Source organism: Scyliorhinus torazame, chromosome 23, assembly GCF_047496885.1.
Source record: "Scyliorhinus torazame isolate Kashiwa2021f chromosome 23, sScyTor2.1, whole genome shotgun sequence".
Taxonomy (NCBI): Eukaryota; Metazoa; Chordata; class Chondrichthyes; order Carcharhiniformes; family Scyliorhinidae; genus Scyliorhinus; species Scyliorhinus torazame.
The window spans coordinates 47,233,937-47,254,961 of record NC_092729.1 but is presented as its reverse complement, the minus strand read 5'-3'; positions in this window follow the sequence as shown (position 1 = coordinate 47,254,961).

Genomic DNA, 21,025 nt, shown 5'->3' with positions numbered 1-21,025 from the left:
GGGACCACTGTATATAAAGATAAACCACCCAGAGAACACTGTAAATAAAGATAAACAGCCCAGGGACCACTGTAAATAAAGATAAACCACCCAGGAACCACTGTAAATGAAGATAAACCACCCAGAGACCACTGTTAATAAAGATAAACCTCCCAGAAACCACTGTAAATAAAGATAAACCACCCAGGGACCACTGTAAATAAAGATAATCCACCCAGGGACCACTGTAAATAAAGATAAACAGCCCAGGGACCACTGTAAATAAAGATAAACCAGCCGGGGACCTCTGTAAATAAAATAAACCACTCAGGGGCCACTGTAAATAAAGATAAACCACCCAGAGACCACTGTTAATAAAGATAAACAACCCAGGGACCACTGTAAATAAAGATAAACCACCCGGGGACCACTGTAAATAAAGTCAAACCACCCAGGGACCACTGTAAATAAATATAAACCACGCAGGGACCACTGTAAATAAAGATAAACCACACGGGGACCACTGTAAATAAAGATAATCCACCAGGGAACCACTGTAAATAAAGATAAACCACCCAGAGACCACTCTAAATAAAGATAAACAGCCCAGGGACCACTGCAAATAAAGATAAACCACCCAGAGACCACTGTTAATAAAGATAAACCACCCAGCGACCACTGTAAATAAAGATAAACCACCCAGGGACCACTGTAAATAAAGATAATCCACCTAGGGACCAGTGTAAATAAAGATAAACCACCCAGGGAGCACTCTAAATAAAGATAAACAGCCCAGGGACCACTGTAAATAAAGATAAACCAACCGGGGACCTCTGTAAATCAAGATAAACAACCCAGGGACCAATGTAAATAAAGATAAACCACCCAGGGACCAGTGTAAATAAAGATAAACCACCCAGGGACCACTGTAAATCAAGATAAACCATCCGGGAACCACTGTAAATAAAGATAAACCACGCCGGGAACACTGTAAATAAAGATAAACAACCCAGGGTCCACTGTAAATAAAGATAAACCACCCAGAGATCACTGTAAATAAAGATAAACCACCCAGTGACCACTGTAAATAAAGATAAACCACCCAGGGACCACTGTAAATAAAGATAAACCACCCAGGGACCAGTGTAAATAAAGATAAACCACCCTGGGACCACTGTAAATAAAGATAAACCACCCAGGGACCACTGTAAATAAAGATAAACCACCCGGGGACCACTGTAAATAAAGATAAACCACTCAGGGACCACTGTTAATAAATATAAACCACCCAGGGACCACTGTAAATAAAGATAAACCACACGGGGACCACTGTAAATAAAGATAAACCACTCAGGGGCCACTGTAAACAAAGATAAACCACCCAGAGACCACTGTAAATAAAGGTAAACCACCCAGGGTCCACTGTAAATAAAGATAATCCACCAGGGAACCACTGTAAATAAAGATAACCCACCCAGGGACCACTGTAAATAAAGATAAACCACCCAGGGACCACTGTAAATAAAGATAAACCACCCAGGGACCACTGTAAATAAAGATAAACCACACAGGGACCACTGTAAATAAAGATAAACCACCCAGGGACCACTGTAAATAAAGATAAACCACCCGGGGACCACTGTAAATAAAGATAAACAACCCAGTGACCACTGTAAATAAAGATAAACCACCCAGGGACCACTGTAAATAAAGATAAACCACCCAGGGACCACTGTAAATAAAGATAAACCACCCGGAGCCCACTGTAAATAAAGATAAAAACACGGGGACCACTGTAAATAAAGATAAACCACCCAGGGACCACTGTAAATAAATATAAACCACCCAGGGACCACTGTAAATAAAGATAATCCACCCAGGGACCACTGTAAATAAAGATAAACAGCCCAGGGACCACTGTAAATAAAGATAAACCAGCCGGGGACCTCTGTAAATAAAATAAACCACTCAGGGGCCACTGTAAATAAAGATAAACCACCCAGAGACCACTGTTAATAAAGATAAACAACCCAGGGACCACTGTAAATAAAGATAAACCACCCGGGGACCACTGTAAATAAAGTCAAACCACCCAGGGACCACTGTAAATAAATATAAACCACGCAGGGACCACTGTAAATAAAGATAAACCACACGGGGACCACTGTAAATAAAGATAATCCACCAGGGAACCACTGTAAATAAAGATAAACCACCCAGAGACCACTCTAAATAAAGATAAACAGCCCAGGGACCACTGCAAATAAAGATAAACCACCCAGAGACCACTGTTAATAAAGAGAAACCACCCAGCGACCACTGTAAATAAAGATAAACCACCCAGGGACCACTGTAAATAAAGATAATCCACCTAGGGACCAGTGTAAATAAAGATAAACCACCCAGGGAGCACTGTAAATAAAGATAAACAGCCCAGGGACCACTGTAAATAAAGATAAACCAACCGGGGACCTCTGTAAATCAAGATAAACAACCCAGGGACCAATGTAAATAAAGATAAACCACCCAGGGACCAGTGTAAATAAAGATAAACCACCCAGGGACCACTGTAAATCAAGATAAACCATCCGGGAACCACTGTAAATAAAGATAAACCACCCAGGGACCACTGTAAATAAAGATAAACCACCCAGGGTCCACTGTAAATAAAGATAAACCACCCAGAGATCACTGTAAATAAAGATAAACCACCCAGTGACCACTGTAAATAAAGATAAACCACCCAGGGACCACTGTAAATAAAGATAAACCACCCAGGGACCAGTGTAAATAAAGATAAACCACCCAGGGACCACTGTAAATAAAGATAAACCACCCAGGGATCACTGTAAATAAAGATAAACCACCCGGGGACCACTGTAAATAAAGATAAACCACTCAGGGACCACTGTAAATAAATATAAACCACCCAGGGACCACTGTAAATAAAGATAAACCACACGGGGACCACTGTAAATAAAGATAAACCACTCAGGGGCCACTGTAAACAAAGATAAACCACCCAGAGACCACTGTAAATAAAGGTAAACCACCCAGGGTCCACTGTAAATAAAGATAATCCACCAGGGAACCACTGTAAATAAAGATAACCCACCCAGGGACCACTGTAAATAAAGATAAACCACCCAGGGACCACTGTAAATAAAGATAAACCACCCAGGAACCACTGTAAATAAAGATAAACCACCCAGGGACCACTGTAAATAAAGATAAACCACCCAGGGACCACTGTAAATAAAGATAAACCACCCGGGAACCACTGTAAATAAAGATAAACAACCCAGTGACCACTGTAAATAAAGATAAACCACTCAGGGACCACTGTAAATAAAGATAAACCACCCAGGGACCACTGTAAATAAAGATAAACCACCCGGGGCCCACTGTAAATAAAGATAAAAACACGGGGACCACTGTAAATAAAGATAAACCACCCAGGGACCACTGTAAATAAATATAAACCACCCAGGGACCACTGTAAATAAAGATAAACCACACGGGGACCACTGAAAATAAAGATAAACCACTCAGGGGCCACTGTAAATAAAGATAAACCACCCAGAGACCACTGTAAATAAAGGTAAACCACCCAGGGACCTCTGTAAATAAAGATAAACCACCAGGGAACCACTGTAAATAAAGATAAACCACCCAGAGACCACTGTAAATAAAGACAAACCACCCAGGGACAATTGTAAATAAAGATAAACCAACCAGAGACCACTGTCAATAAAGATAAACCACCAGGGAACCACTGTAAATAAACATAAACCACACAGGGACCACTGTAAATAAAGAAAAACAGCCCAGGGAACATTGTAAATAAAGATAAACCACCCGGGACCACTGTAAATAAAGATAAACCACCCGGGAACCACTGTAAATAAAGATAAACCACCCAGGGACCACTGTAAATAAAGATAAACCACCCAGGGACCACTGCAAATAAAGATAAACCACCCAGGGACCACTGTAAATAAAGATAAACCACCCAGGGACCACGGTAAATAAAGATAAACCACCCAGGCACCAGTGTAAATATAGATAAACCACCCAGGGACCACTGTAAATAATGACATCCACCCGGGACCACTGTAAATAAAGATAAACCACCCGGGAAACACTGTTAATAAAGATAAAACACCCAAGGACCACTGTAAATAAAGATAAACCACCCAGGGGCCACTGTAAATAAAGGTAAACAGCCCAGGCACCACTGTAAATAAAGATAAACCAACCGGGGACCTCTGTAAATAAAGATAAACCACCCAGGGACCACTGTAAATAAAGGTAAATCACCCAGGGACCACTGTAAATAAAGATAAACCAACCGGGGACCACAGTAAATACAGAAAAACCACCCAGGGACCACTGTAAATAAAGATAAACCACCCCGGGACCACTGTAAATAAAGATAAACCACCCAGGGACCACTGTAAATAAAGATAAACCACACAGGGACCATTGTAAATAAAGATAAACCACCCAGGGACCACTGTAAATAAAGGTCAACCACTCGGGGACCACTGTAAATAAAGATAAACCACCCAGGGACCACTGTAAATAAAGATAAACCACCCGGGGACCACTGTAAATAAAGATAAACCACCCAGGGACCACTGTAAATAAATATAAAACACCCAGGGACCACTGTAAATAAAGATAAACCACCCAGAGACCACTGTAAATAAAGATAAACCACCCAGAGACCACTGTAAATAAAGATAAACCACCCAGGGACCACTGTAAATAAAGGTAAACCACCCAGGGACCACTGTAAATAAAGATAAACCACCCAGGGACCACTATGAATAAAGATAAACCACCCGGGGACCACTGTAAATAAAGATAAACCACCCAGGGACCAGTGTAAATAAAGATAAACCACCCAGGAACCACTGTAAATAAAGATAAACCACCCAGGGACCACTGTAAATAAAGTTAAACCACCCAGGAACCACTGTAAATAAAGATCAACCACCCAGGGACCACTGTAAATAAAGATAAACCACCCAGGGACCACTGTAAATAAAGATAAACCACCCAGGGACCCCTGTAAATAAAGATAAACCGCCCAGGGACCACTGAAAATAAAGATAAACCAACCAGGGACCACTGTATATAAAGATAAACCACCCAGAGACCACTGTAAATAAAGATAAACAGCCCAGGGACCACTGTAAATAAAGATAAACCACCCAGGAACCACTGTAAATGAAGATCAACCACCCAGGGACCACTGTAAATAAAGATAAACCACCCAGGGACCACTGTAAATAAAGTTAAACCACCCAGGGACCACTGTAAATAAAGATAAACCGCCCAGGGACCACTGAAAATAAAGATAAACCAACCAGGGACCACTGTATATAAAGATAAACCACCCAGAGACCACTGTAAATAAAGATAAACAGCCCAGGGACCACTGTAAATAAAGATAAACCACCCAGGAACCACTGTAAATGAAGATAAACCACCCAGAGACCACTGTTAATAAAGATAAACCACCCAGAGACCACTGTAAATAAAGATAAACCACCCAGGGACCACTGTAAATAAAGATAATCCACCCAGGGACCACTGTAAATAAAGATAAACAGCCCAGGGACCACTGTAAATAAAGATAAACCAGCCGGGGACCTCTGTAAATAAAATAAACCACTCAGGGGCCACTGTAAATAAAGATAAACCACCCAGAGACCACTGTTAATAAAGATAAACAACCCAGGGACCACTGTAAATAAAGATAAACCACTCAGGGACCACTGTAAATAAAGATAAACCACACGGGGACCACTGTAAATAAAGATAATCCACCAGGGAACCACTGTAAATAAAGATAAACCACCCAGGGACCACTGGAAATAAAGATAAACCACCCAGGGACCAGTGTAAATAAAGATAAACCACCCAGGGACCACTGTAAATAAAGATAAACCACCCGGGAACCACTGTAAATAAAGATAAACCACCCAGGGACCACTGTAAATAAAGATAAACCACCCAGGGTCCACTGTAAATAAAGATAAACCACCCAGAGATCACTGTAAATAAAGATAAACCACCCAGTGACCACTGTAAATAAAGATAAACCACCCAGGGACCACTGTAAATAAAGATAAACCACCCAGGGACCAGTGTAAATAAAGATAAACCACCCAGGGACCACTGTAAATAAAGATAAACCACCCAGGGACCACTGTAAATAAAGATAAACCACCCGGGGACCACTGTAAATAAAGATAAACCACTCAGGGACCACTGTAAATAAATATATACCACCCAGGGACCACTGTAAATAAAGATAAACCACACGGGGACCACTGTAAATAAAGATAAACCACTCAGGGGCCATTGTAAATTAAGATAAACCACCCAGAGACCACTGTAAATAAAGGTAAACCACCCAGGGTCCACTGTAAATAAAGATAATCCACCAGGGAACCACTGTAAATAAAGATAAACCACCCAGGGACCACTGTAAATAAAGATAAACCACCCAGGGACCACTGTAAATAAAGATAAACCACCCAGGGACCAGTGTAAATAAAGATAAACCACCCAGGGACCACTGTAAATAAAGATAAACCACCCAGGGACCACTGTAAATAAAGATAAACCACCCGGGGACCACTGTAAATAAAGATAAACCACCCAGTGACCACTGTAAATAAAGATAAACCACCCAGGGACCACTGTAAATAAAGATAAACCACCCAGGGACCACTGTAAATAAAGATAAACCACCCGGGGCCCACTGTAAATAAAGATCAAAACACGGGGACCACTGTAAATAAAGATAAACCACCCAGGGACCACTGTAAATAAATATAAACCACCCAGGGACCACTGTAAATAAAGATAAACCACACGGGGACCACTGTAAATAAAGATAAACCACTCAGGGGCCACTGTAAATAAAGATAAACCACCCAGAGACCACTGTAAATAAAGGTAAACCACCCAGGGACCACTGTAAATAAAGATAAACCACCAGGGAACCACTGTAAATAAAGATAAACCACCCAGAGACCACTGTAAATAAAGATAAACCACCCAGGGACAATTGTAAATAAAGATAAACCAACCAGAGACCACTGTCAATAAAGATAAACCACCAGGGAACCACTGTAAATAAAGATAAACCACACAGGGACCACTGTAAATAAAGAAAAACAGCCCAGGGAACACTGTAAATAAAGATAAACCACCCGGGACCACTGTAAATAAAGATAAACCACCCGGGAACCACTGTAAATAAAGATAAACCACCCAGGGACCACTGTAAATAAAGATAAACCACCCAGGGACCACTGCAAATAAAGATAAACCACCCAGGGACCACTGTAAATAAAGATAAACCACCCAGGGACCACTGTAAATAAAGATAAACCACCCAGGGACCAGTGTAAATATACATAAACCACCCAGGGACCACTGTAAATAAAGATAAACCACCCAGGGACCAGTGTAAATATACATAAACCACCCTGGACCACTGTAAATAAAGATAAACCATCCGGGAAACACTGTTAATAAAGATAAACCACCCAAGGACCACTGTAAATAAAGATAAACCACCCAGGGGCCACTGTAAATAAAGATAAACTACCCAGGGACCAGTGTAAATAAAGATACACCACCCAGGGACCACTGTAAATAAAGGTAAACCGCCCAGGGACCACTGTAAATAAAGATAAACCACCCAGGGACCACTGTAAATGAAGATAAACAGCCCAGGGACCACTGTAAATAAAGATAAACCAACCGGGGACCTCTGTAAATAAAGATAAACCACCAAGGGACCACTGTAAATAAAGATAAATCACCCAGGGACCACTGTAAATAAAGATAAACCAACCGGGGACCACAGTAAATAAAGTTAAACCACCCAGGGACCACTGTAAATAAAGATAAACCACCCAGGGACCACTGTAAATAAAGATAACCCACCCGGGGACCACTGTAAATAAAGATAAACCACCCAGGGACCACTGTAAATAAAGATAAACCACCCAGGGACCACTGTAAATAAAGATAACCCACCCGGGGACCACTGTAAATAAAGATAAACCACCCAGGGACCACTGTAAATAAAGATAACCCAACCGGGGACCACTGTAAATAAAGATAAACCACCCAGGGACCACTGTAAATAAAGATAAACCACCCAGGCACCACTGTAAATAAAGGTAAACCACCCAGGGACCACTGTAAATAAAGATAAACCACCCAGGGACCACTGTGAATAAAGAGAAACCACCCGGGGACCACTGTAAATAAAGATAAACCACCCAGGGACCAGTGTAAATAAAGATAAACCACCCAGGAACCACTGTAAATAAAGAAAAACCACCCAGGGACCACTGTAAATAAAGATAAACCACCCAGGAACCACTGTAAATAAAGATCAACCACCCAGGGACCACTGTAAATAAAGATAAACCACCCAGGGACCACTGTAAATAAAGATAAACCACCCAGGGACCACTGTAAATAAAGATAAATCACCCAGGGACCACTGAAAATAAAGATAAACCACCCAGGGACCACTGTATATAAAGATAAACCAACCAGAGACCACTGTAAATAAAGATAAACAGCCCAGGGACCACTGTAAATAAAGATAAACCACCCAGGAACCACTGTAAATGAAGATAAACCACCCAGAGACCACTGTTAATAAAGGTAAACCACCCAGAGACCACTGTAAATAAAGATAAACCACCCAGGGACCACTGTAAATAAAGATAATCCACCCAGGGACCACTGTAAATAAAGATAAACAGCCCAGGGACCACTGTAAATAAAGATAAACCAGCCGGGGACCTCTGTAAATAAAATAAACCACTCAGGGGCCACTGTAAATAAAGATAAACCACCCAGAGACCACTGTTAATAAAGATAAACCACCCAGGGACCACTGTAAATAAAGATAAACCACCCGGGGACCACTGTAAATAAAGACAAACCACCCAGGGACCACTGTAAATAAATATAAACCACTCAGGGACCACTGTAAATAAAGATAAACCACACGGGGACCACTGTAAATAAAATAAACCACTCAGGGGCCACTGTAAATAAAGATAAACCACCAAGAGATCACTGTAAATAAAGGTAAACCACCCAGGGACCACTGTCAATAAAGATAATCCACCAGGGAACCACTGTAAATAAAGATAAGCCACCCAGGGACCACTGTAAATAAAGATAAACCACCCAGGGACCACTGTAAATAAAGATAAACCACCCAGGGACCAGTGTAAATAAAGATAAACCACCCAGGGACCACTGTAAATAAAGATAAACCACCCAGGGACCACTGTAAATATAGATAAACCACCCGGGGACCACTGTAAATAAAGATAAATCACCCAGGGACCACTGTAAAGAAAGATAAACCACCCAGGGACCACTGTAAATAAAGATAAACCACCCAGGGACCACTGTAAATAAAGATAAACCACCCGGGGACCACTGTAAATAAAGCTAAAAACCACCCGGCGACCACTGTAAATAAAGATAAATCACCCAGGGACCACTGTAAATAAACATAAACCACTCAGGGACCACTGTAAATAAAGATAAACCACACGGGGACCACTGTAAATAAAATAAACCACTCAGGGGCCACTGTAAATAAAGATAAACCACCCAGAGACCACTGTAAATAAAGGTAAACCACCCAGGGACCACTGTAAATAAAGATAATCCACCAGGGAACCACTGTAAATAAAGATAAACCACCCAGGGACCACTGTAAATAAAGATAAAAAATCCAGGGACCACTGTATATAAAGATAAACCACCCAGGGACTAGTGTAAATAAAGATAAAGCACCCAGGGACCACTGTAAATAAAGATAAACCACCCAGGGACCACTGTAAATATAGATAAACCACCCGGGGACCACTCTAAATAAAGATAAACCACCCAGGGACCACTGTAAAGAAAGATAAACAACCCAGGGACCACTGTAAATAAAGATAAACCACCCAGGGACCACTGTAAATAAAGATAAACCACCCGGGGACCACTGTAAATTAAGATAAAACACGGGGACCACTGTAAATAAAGATAAACCACCCAGGGACCACTGTAAATAAATATAAACCACCCAGGGACCACTGTAAATAAAGATAAACCACACGGGGACCACTGTAAATAGAGATAAACCAATCAGGGGCCACTGTAAATAAAGATAAACCACCCAGAGACCACTGTAATTAAAGGTAAACCACCCAGGGATCACTGCAAATAAAGATAAACCACCAGGGACCACTGTAAATAAAGATAAACCACCCAGAGACCACTGTAAATAAAGATAAACCACCCACAGACCACTGTAAATAAAGATAAACCACCCAGGGACCATTGTAAATAAAGATAAACCAACCAGAGACCACTGTCAATAAAGATAAACCACCAGGGAACCACTGTAAATAAAGATAAACCACCCAGGGACCACTGTAAATAAAGATAAACAGCCCAGGGAACACTGTAAATAAAGATAAACCACCCGGGACCACTGTAAATAAAGATAAACCACCCGGGACCCACTGTAAATAAAGATAAACCACCCAGGGACCACTGTAAATAAACATAAACCACACAGGGACCACTGTAAATAAAGATAAACCACCCAGGGACCACTGTAAATTAAGATAAACCACCCAGGGACCACTGCAAATAAAGATAAACCACCCAGGGACCAGTGTAAATAAAGATAAACCACCCAGGGACCACTGTAAATAAAGATAAACCACCAGGGACCACTGTAAATAAAGATAAACCACCCGGGAAACACTGTAAATAAAGATAAACCACCCAGGGACCACTGTAAATAAAGATCAACTACCCAGGGACCACTGTAAATAAAGTTAAACCACCCAGGGACCAGTGTAAATAAAGATAAACCACCCAGGGACCACTGTAAATAAAATAAACCACTCAGGGGCCACTGTAAATAAAGATAAACCACCCAGAGACCACTGTAAATAAAGGTAAACCACCCAGGGACCACTGTAAATAAAGATAATCCACCAGGGAACCACTGTAAATAAAGATAAACCACCCAGGGACCACTGTAAATAAAGATAAAAAATCCAGGGACCACTGTATATAAAGATAAACCACCCAGGGACTAGTGTAAATAAAGATAAAGCACCCAGGGACCACTGTAAATAAAGATAAACCACCCAGGGACCACTGTAAATATAGATAAACCACCCGGGGACCACTCTAAATAAAGATAAACCACCCAGGGACCACTGTAAAGAAAGATAAACAACCCAGGGACCACTGTAAATAAAGATAAACCACCCAGGGACCACTGTAAATAAAGATAAACCACCCGGGGACCACTGTAAATTAAGATAAAACACGGGGACCACTGTAAATAAAGATAAACCACCCAGGGACCACTGTAAATAAATATAAACCACCCAGGGACCACTGTAAATAAAGATAAACCACACGGGGACCACTGTAAATAGAGATAAACCAATCAGGGGCCACTGTAAATAAAGATAAACCACCCAGAGACCACTGTAATTAAAGGTAAACCACCCAGGGATCACTGCAAATAAAGATAAACCACCAGGGACCACTGTAAATAAAGATAAACCACCCAGAGACCACTGTAAATAAAGATAAACCACCCACAGACCACTGTAAATAAAGATAAACCACCCAGGGACCATTGTAAATAAAGATAAACCAACCAGAGACCACTGTCAATAAAGATAAACCACCAGGGAACCACTGTAAATAAAGATAAACCACCCAGGGACCACTGTAAATAAAGATAAACAGCCCAGGGAACACTGTAAATAAAGATAAACCACCCGGGACCACTGTAAATAAAGATAAACCACCCGGGACCCACTGTAAATAAAGATAAACCACCCAGGGACCACTGTAAATAAACATAAACCACACAGGGACCACTGTAAATAAAGATAAACCACCCAGGGACCACTGTAAATTAAGATAAACCACCCAGGGACCACTGCAAATAAAGATAAACCACCCAGGGACCAGTGTAAATAAAGATAAACCACCCAGGGACCACTGTAAATAAAGATAAACCACCAGGGACCACTGTAAATAAAGATAAACCACCCGGGAAACACTGTAAATAAAGATAAACCACCCAGGGACCACTGTAAATAAAGATCAACTACCCAGGGACCACTGTAAATAAAGATAAACCACCCAGGGACCAGTGTAAATAAAGATAAACCACCCAGGGACCACTGTAATAAAGATAAACAGCCCAGGGGCCACTGTAAATAAAGATAAACCAACTGGGGACCTCTGTAAATAAAGATAAACCACCCAGGGACCACTGTAAATAAAGATAAACCACCCAGGGACCACTGTAAATAAAGATAAACCAACCGGGGACCACTGTAAATAAAGATAAACCACCCGGGAACCACAGTAAATAAAGAAAAACCACCCAGGGACCACTGTAAATAAAGATAAACCACCCAGGGACCACTGTAAATAAAGATAAACCACCCAGGGACCACTGTAAATAAAGATAAACCACACAGGGACAATTGTCAATAAAGATAAACCACCCAGGGACCACTGTAAATAAAGATAAACAGCCCAGGGAACACTGTAAATAAAGATAAACCACACGGGACCACTGTAAATAAAGATAAACCACCCGGGAACCACTGTAAATAAAGATAAACCACCCAGGGACCACTGTAAATCAAGTTAAACCAGCCAGGGACCACTGTAAATAAAGATAAACCACCCAGGGACCACTGTAAATAAAGATAAACCACCCAGGGACCACTGTAAATAAAGATGAACCACCCAGGGACAACTGTAAATAAAGATAAACCACCCAGGGACCACTGTAAATAAAGATAAACCACCCGGGAACCACTGTAAATAAAGATAAACCACCCAGGGACCACTGTAAATAAAGATAAACCACCCAGGGACCACTGTAAATAAAGATAAACCACCCAGGGAACAGTGTAAATAAAGATAAACCACACAGGGACCACTGTAAATAAAGATAAACAGCCCAGGGACCACTGTAAATAAAGATAAACCAGCCGGGGACCTCTGTAAATAAAGATAAACCACCCAGGGACCACTGTAAATAAAGATAAACCACCCAGGGACCACTGTAAATAAAGTTAAACCAACCGGGGACCACTGTAAATAAAGATAAACCACCCGGGAACCACAGTAAATGAAGAAAAACCACCCAGGGACCACTGTAAATAAAGATAAACCACCCGGGAACCACTGTAAATAAAGATAAACCACCCAGGGACCACTGTAAATAAAGATAAACCACTCAGGGACCACTGCAAATAAAGATAAACCACCCAGGGACCACTGTAAATAAAGATAAACCACCCAGGGACCACTGTAAATAAAGATAAACCACCCAGGGACCAGTGTAAATATACATAAACCACCCAGGGACCACTGTAAATAAAGATAAACCACCCAGGGACCAGTGTAAATATACATAAACCACCCTGGACCACTGTAAATAAAGATAAACCATCCGGGAAACACTGTTAATAAAGATAAACCACCCAAGGACCACTGTAAATAAAGATAAACCACCCAGGGGCCACTGTAAATAAAGATAAACTACCCAGGGACCAGTGTAAATAAAGATACACCACCCAGGGACCACTGTAAATAAAGGTAAACCGCCCAGGGACCACTGTAAATAAAGATAAACCACCCAGGGACCACTGTAAATAAAGATAAACAGCCCAGGGACCACTGTAAATAAAGATAAACCAACCGGGGACCTCTGTAAATAAAGATAAACCACCAAGGGACCACTGTAAATAAAGATAAATCACCCAGGGACCACTGTAAATAAAGATAAACCAACCGGGGACCACAGTAAATAAAGAAAAACCACCCAGGGACCACTGTAAATAAAGATAAACCACCCAGGGACCACTGTAAATAAAGATAACCCACCCGGGGACCACTGTAAATAAAGATAAACCACCCAGGGACCACTGTAAATAAAGATAAACCACCCAGGGACCACTGTAAATAAAGATAACCCACCCGGGGACCACTGTAAATAAAGATAAACCACCCAGGGACCACTGTAAATAAAGATAACCCAACCGGGGACCACTGTAAATAAAGATAAACCACCCAGGGACCACTGTAAATAAAGATAAACCACCCAGGCACCACTGTAAATAAAGGTAAACCACCCAGGGACCACTGTAAATAAAGATAAACCACCCAGGGACCACTGTGAATAAAGAGAAACCACCCGGGGACCACTGTAAATAAAGATAAACCACCCAGGGACCAGTGTAAATAACGATAAACCACCCAGGAACCACTGTAAATAAAGATAAACCACCCAGGGACCACTGTAAATAAAGATAAACCACCCAGGAACCACTGTAAATAAAGATCAACCACCCAGGGACCACTGTAAATAAAGATAAACCACCCAGGGACCACTGTAAATAAAGATAAACCACCCAGGGACCACTGTAAATAAAGATAAATCACCCAGGGACCACTGAAAATAAAGATAAACCACCCAGGGACCACTGTATATAAAGATAAACCAACCAGAGACCACTGTAAATAAAGATAAACAGCCCAGGGACCACTGTAAATAAAGATAAACCACCCAGGAACCACTGTAAATGAAGATAAACCACCCAGAGACCACTGTTAATAAAGGTAAACCACCCAGAGACCACTGTAAATAAAGATAAACCACCCAGGGACCACTGTAAATAAAGATAATCCACCCAGGGACCACTGTAAATAAAGATAAACAGCCCAGGGACCACTGTAAATAAAGATAAACCAGCCGGGGACCTCTGTAAATAAAATAAACCACTCAGGGGCCACTGTAAATAAAGATAAACCACCCAGAGACCACTGTTAATAAAGATAAACCACCCAGGGACCACTGTAAATAAAGATAAACCACCCGGGGACCACTGTAAATAAAGACAAACCACCCAGGGACCACTGTAAATAAATATAAACCACTCAGGGACCACTGTAAATAAAGATAAACCACACGGGGACCACTGTAAATAAAATAAACCACTCAGGGGCCACTGTAAATAAAGATAAACCACCAAGAGATCACTGTAAATAAAGGTAAACCACCCAGGGACCACTGTCAATAAAGATAATCCACCAGGGAACCACTGTAAATAAAGATAAGCCACCCAGGGACCACTGTAAATAAAGATAAACCACCCAGGGACCACTGTAAATAAAGATAAACCACCCAGGGACCAGTGTAAATAAAGATAAACCACCCAGGGACCACTGTAAATAAAGATAAACCACCCAGGGACCACTGTAAATATAGATAAACCACCCGGGGACCACTGTAAATAAAGATAAATCACCCAGGGACCACTGTAAAGAAAGATAAACCACCCAGGGACCACTGTAAATAAAGATAAACCACCCAGGGACCACTGTAAATAAAGATAAACCACCCGGGGACCACTGTAAATAAAGCTAAAAACCACCCGGCGACCACTGTAAATAAAGATAAATCACCCAGGGACCACTGTAAATAAACATAAACCACTCAGGGACCACTGTAAATAAAGATAAACCACACGGGGACCACTGTAAATAAAATAAACCACTCAGGGGCCACTGTAAATAAAGATAAACCACCCAGAGACCACTGTAAATAAAGGTAAACCACCCAGGGACCACTGTAAATAAAGATAATCCACCAGGGAACCACTGTAAATAAAGATAAACCACCCAGGGACCACTGTAAATAAAGATAAAAAACCCAGGGACCACTGTATATAAAGATAAACCACCCAGGGACTAGTGTAAATAAAGATAAAGCACCCAGGGACCACTGTAAATAAAGATAAACCACCCAGGGACCACTGTAAATATAGATAAACCACCCGGGGACCACTCTAAATAAAGATAAACCACCCAGGGACCACTGTAAAGAAAGATAAACCACCCAGGGACCACTGTAAATAAAGATAAACCACCCAGGGACCACTGTAAATAAAGATAAACCACCCGGGGACCACTGTAAATTAAGATAAAACACGGGGACCACTGTAAATAAAGATAAACCACCCAGGGACCACTGTAAATAAATATAAACCACCCAGGGACCACTGTAAATAAAGATAAACCACACGGGGACCACTGTAAATAGAGATAAACCAATCAGGGGCCACTGTAAATAATGATAAACCACCCAGAGACCACTGTAATTAAAGGTAAACCACCCAGGGATCACTGCAAATAAAGATAAACCACCAGGGACCACTGTAAATAAAGATAAACCACCCAGAGACCACTGTAAATAAAGATAAACCACCCACAGACCACTGTAAATAAAGATAAACCACCCAGGGACCATTGTAAATAAAGATAAACAAACCAGAGACCACTGTCAATAAAGATAAACCACCAGGGAACCACTGTAAATAAAGATAAACCACCCAGGGACCACTGTAAATAAAGATAAACAGCCCAGGGAACACTGTAAATAAAGATAAACCACCCGGGACCACTGTAAATAAAGATAAACCACCCGGGACCCACTGTAAATAAAGATAAACCACCCAGGGACCACTGTAAATAAACATAAACCACACAGGGACCACTGTAAATAAAGATAAACCACCCAGGGACCACTGTAAATTAAGATAAACCACCCAGGGACCACTGCAAATAAAGATAAACCACCCAGGGACCAGTGTAAATAAAGATAAACCACCCAGGGACCACTGTAAATAAAGATAAACCACCAGGGACCACTGTAAATAAAGATAAACCACCCGGGAAACACTGTAAATAAAGATAAACCACCCAGGGACCACTGTAAATAAAGATCAACTACCCAGGGACCACTGTAAATAAAGATAAACCACCCAGGGACCAGTGTAAATAAAGATAAACCACCCAGGGACCACTGTAATAAAGATAAACAGCCCAGGGGCCACTGTAAATAAAGATAAACCAACTGGGGACCTCTGTAAATAAAGATAAACCACCCAGGGACCACTGTAAATAAAGATAAACCACCCAGGGACCACTGTAAATAAAGATAAACCAACCGGGGACCACTGTAAATAAAGATAAACCACCCGGGAACCACAGTAAATAAAGAAAAACCACCCAGGGACCACTGTAAATAAAGATAAACCACCCAGGGACCACTGTAAATAAAGATAAACCACCCAGGGACCACTGTAAATAAAGATAAACCACACAGGGACAATTGTAAATAAAGATAAACCACCCAGGGACCACTGTAAATAAAGATAAACAGCCCAGGGAACACTGTAAATAAAGATAAACCACACGGGACCACTGTAAATAAAGATAAACCACCCGGGAACCACTGTAAATAAAGATAAACCACCCAGGGACCACTGTAAATCAAGTTAAACCAGCCAGGGACCACTGTAAATAAAGATAAACCACCCAGGGACCACTGTAAATAAAGATAAACCACCCAGGGACCACTGTAAATAAAGATGAACCACCCAGGGACAACTGTAAATAAAGATAAACCACCCAGGGACCACTGTAAATAAAGATAAACCACCCGGGAACCACTGTAAATAAAGATAAACCACCCAGGGACCACTGTAAATAAAGATAAACCACCCAGGGACCACTGTAAATAAAGATAAACCACCCAGGGAACAGTGTAAATAAAGATAAACCACACAGGGACCACTGTAAATAAAGATAAACAGCCCAGGGACCACTGTAAATAAAGATAAACCAGCCGGGGACCTCTGTAAATAAAGATAAACCACCCAGGGACCACTGTAAATAAAGATAAACCACCCAGGGACCACTGTAAATAAAGTTAAACCAACCGGGGACCACTGTAAATAAAGATAAACCACCCGGGAACCACAGTAAATGAAGAAAAACCACCCAGGGACCACTGTAAATAAAGATAAACCACCCGGGGACCACTGTAAATAAAGATAAACCACCCAGGGACCACTGTAAATAAAGATAAACCACACAGGGACCACTGTAAATAAAGATAAACCACCCAGGGACCACTGAAAATAAAGATAAACCACCCAGGGACCACTGTATATAAAGATAAACCACCCAGAGACCACTCTAAATAAAGATAAACAGCCCAGGGACCACTGTAAATAAAGATAAACCACCCAGAGACCACTGTTAATAAAGATAAACCACCCAGAGACCACTGTAAATAAAGATAAACCACCCAGGGACCACTGTAAATAAAGATAAACCACCTAGGGGCCAGTGTAAATAAAGATAAACCACTCAGGCAGCACTGTAAGTAAAGATAAACAGCCCAGGGACCACTGTAAATACAGATAAACCAACCGGGGACCTCTGTAAATCAAGATAAACAACCCAGGGACCACTGTAAATAAAGATAAACCACCCAGGGACCAGTGTAAATAAAGATAAACCACCCAGGGACCACTGTAAATAAAGATAAACCACCCGGGAACCACTGTAAATAAAGATAAACCACCCAGGGACCACTGTAAATAAAGATAAACCACACAGGGTCCATGGAAATAAAGATAAACCACCCAGAGATCACCGTAAATAAAGATAAACCACCCAGTGACCACTGTAAATAAAGATAAACCACCCAGGGACCACTGTAAATAAAGATAAACCACCCAGGGACCAGTGTAAATAAAGATAAACCACCCAGGGACCACTGTAAATAAAGATAAACCACCCAGGGACCACTGTAAATAAAGATAAACCACCCGGGGACCACTGTAAATAAAGATAAACCACCCAGGGACCACTGTAAATAAATATAAAACACCCAGGGACCACTGTAAATAAAGATAAACCACCCAGGGACCACTGTAAATAAAGATAAACCACCCGGGGAGCACTGTAAATAAAGATAAACCACCCAGTGACCACTGTAAATAAAGATAAACCACCCAGGGACCACTGTAAATAAAGATAAACCACCCAGGGACCACTGTAAATAAAGATAAACCACCCGGGGACCACTGTAAATAAATATAAAAACACGGGGACCACTGTAAATAAAGTTAAACCACCCAGGGACCACTGTAAATAAATATAAACCACACAGGGACCACTGTAAATGAAGATAAACCACCCAGGGACCACTGTAAATAAAGATAAACCACTCAGGGGCCACTGTAAATAAAGATAAACCACCCAGAGACATCTGTAAATAAAGGGAAACCACCCAGGGACCACTGTAAATAAAGATAAACCAGGGAACCACTGTAAATAAAGATAAACCACCCAGAGACCACTGTAAATAAAGATAAACCACCCAGGGACAATTGTAAATAAAGATAAACCAACCAGAGACCACTGTCAATAAAGATAAACCACCAGGGAACCACTGAAAATAAAGATAAACCACCCAGGGACCACTGTAAATAAAGATAAACAGCCCAGGGAACACTGTAAATAAAGACATCCACCCGGGACCACTGTAAATAAAGATAAACCACCCGGGAAACACTGTTAATAAAGATAAACCACCCAAGGACCACTGTAAATAAAGATAAACCACCCAGGGGCCACTGTAAATAAAGATAAACCACCCAGGGACCAGTGTAAATAAAGATACACCACCCAGGGACCACTGTAAATAAAGGTAAACCGCCCAGGGACCACTGTAAATAAAGATAAACCACCCAGGGACCACTGTAAATAAAGATAAACAGCCCAGGGACCACTGTAAATAAAGATAAACCAACCGGGGACCTCTGTAAATAAAGATAAACCACCCAGGGACCACTGTAAATAAAGATAAATCACCCAGGGACCACTGTAAATAAAGATAAACCACCCAGTGACCACTGTAAATAAAGATAAACCACCCAGGGACCACTGTAAATAAAGATAAACCACCCAGGGACCAGTGTAAATAAAGATAAACCACCCAGGGACCACTGTAAATAAAGATAAACCACCCAGGGACCACTGTAAATAAAGATAAACCACCCGGGGACCACTGTAAATAAAGATAAACCACCCAGGGACCACTGTAAATAAATATAAAACACCCAGGGACCACTGTAAATAAAGATAAACCACCCAGGGACCACTGTAAATAAAGATAAACCACCCGGGGAGCACTGTAAATAAAGATAAACCACCCAGTGACCACTGTAAATAAAGATAAACCACCCAGGGACCACTGTAAATAAAGATAAACCACCCAGGGACCACTGTAAATAAAGATAAACCACCCGGGGACCACTGTAAATAAATATAAAAACACGGGGACCACTGTAAATAAAGTTAAACCACCCAGGGACCACTGTAAATAAATATAAACCACACAGGGACCACTGTAAATGAAGATAAACCACCCAGGGACCACTGTAAATAAAGATAAACCACTCAGGGGCCACTGTAAATAAAGATAAACCACCCAGAGACATCTGTAAATAAAGGGAAACCACCCAGGGACCACTGTAAATAAAGATAAACCAGGGAACCACTGTAAATAAAGATAAACCACCCAGAGACCACTGTAAATAAAGATAAACCACCCAGGGACAATTGTAAATAAAGATAAACCAACCAGAGACCACTGTCAATAAAGATAAACCACCAGGGAACCACTGAAAATAAAGATAAACCACCCAGGGACCACTGTAAATAAAGATAAACAGCCCAGGGAACACTGTAAATAAAGACATCCACCCGGGACCACTGTAAATAAAGATAAACCACCCGGGAAACACTGTTAATAAAGATAAACCACCCAAGGACCACTGTAAATAAAGATAAACCACCCAGGGGCCACTGTAAATAAAGATAAACCACCCAGGGACCAGTGTAAATAAAGATACACCACCCAGGGACCACTGTAAATAAAGGTAAACCGCCCAGGGACCACTGTAAATAAAGATAAACCACCCAGGGACCACTGTAAATAAAGATAAACAGCCCAGGGACCACTGTAAATAAAGATAAACCAACCGGGGACCTCTGTAAATAAAGATAA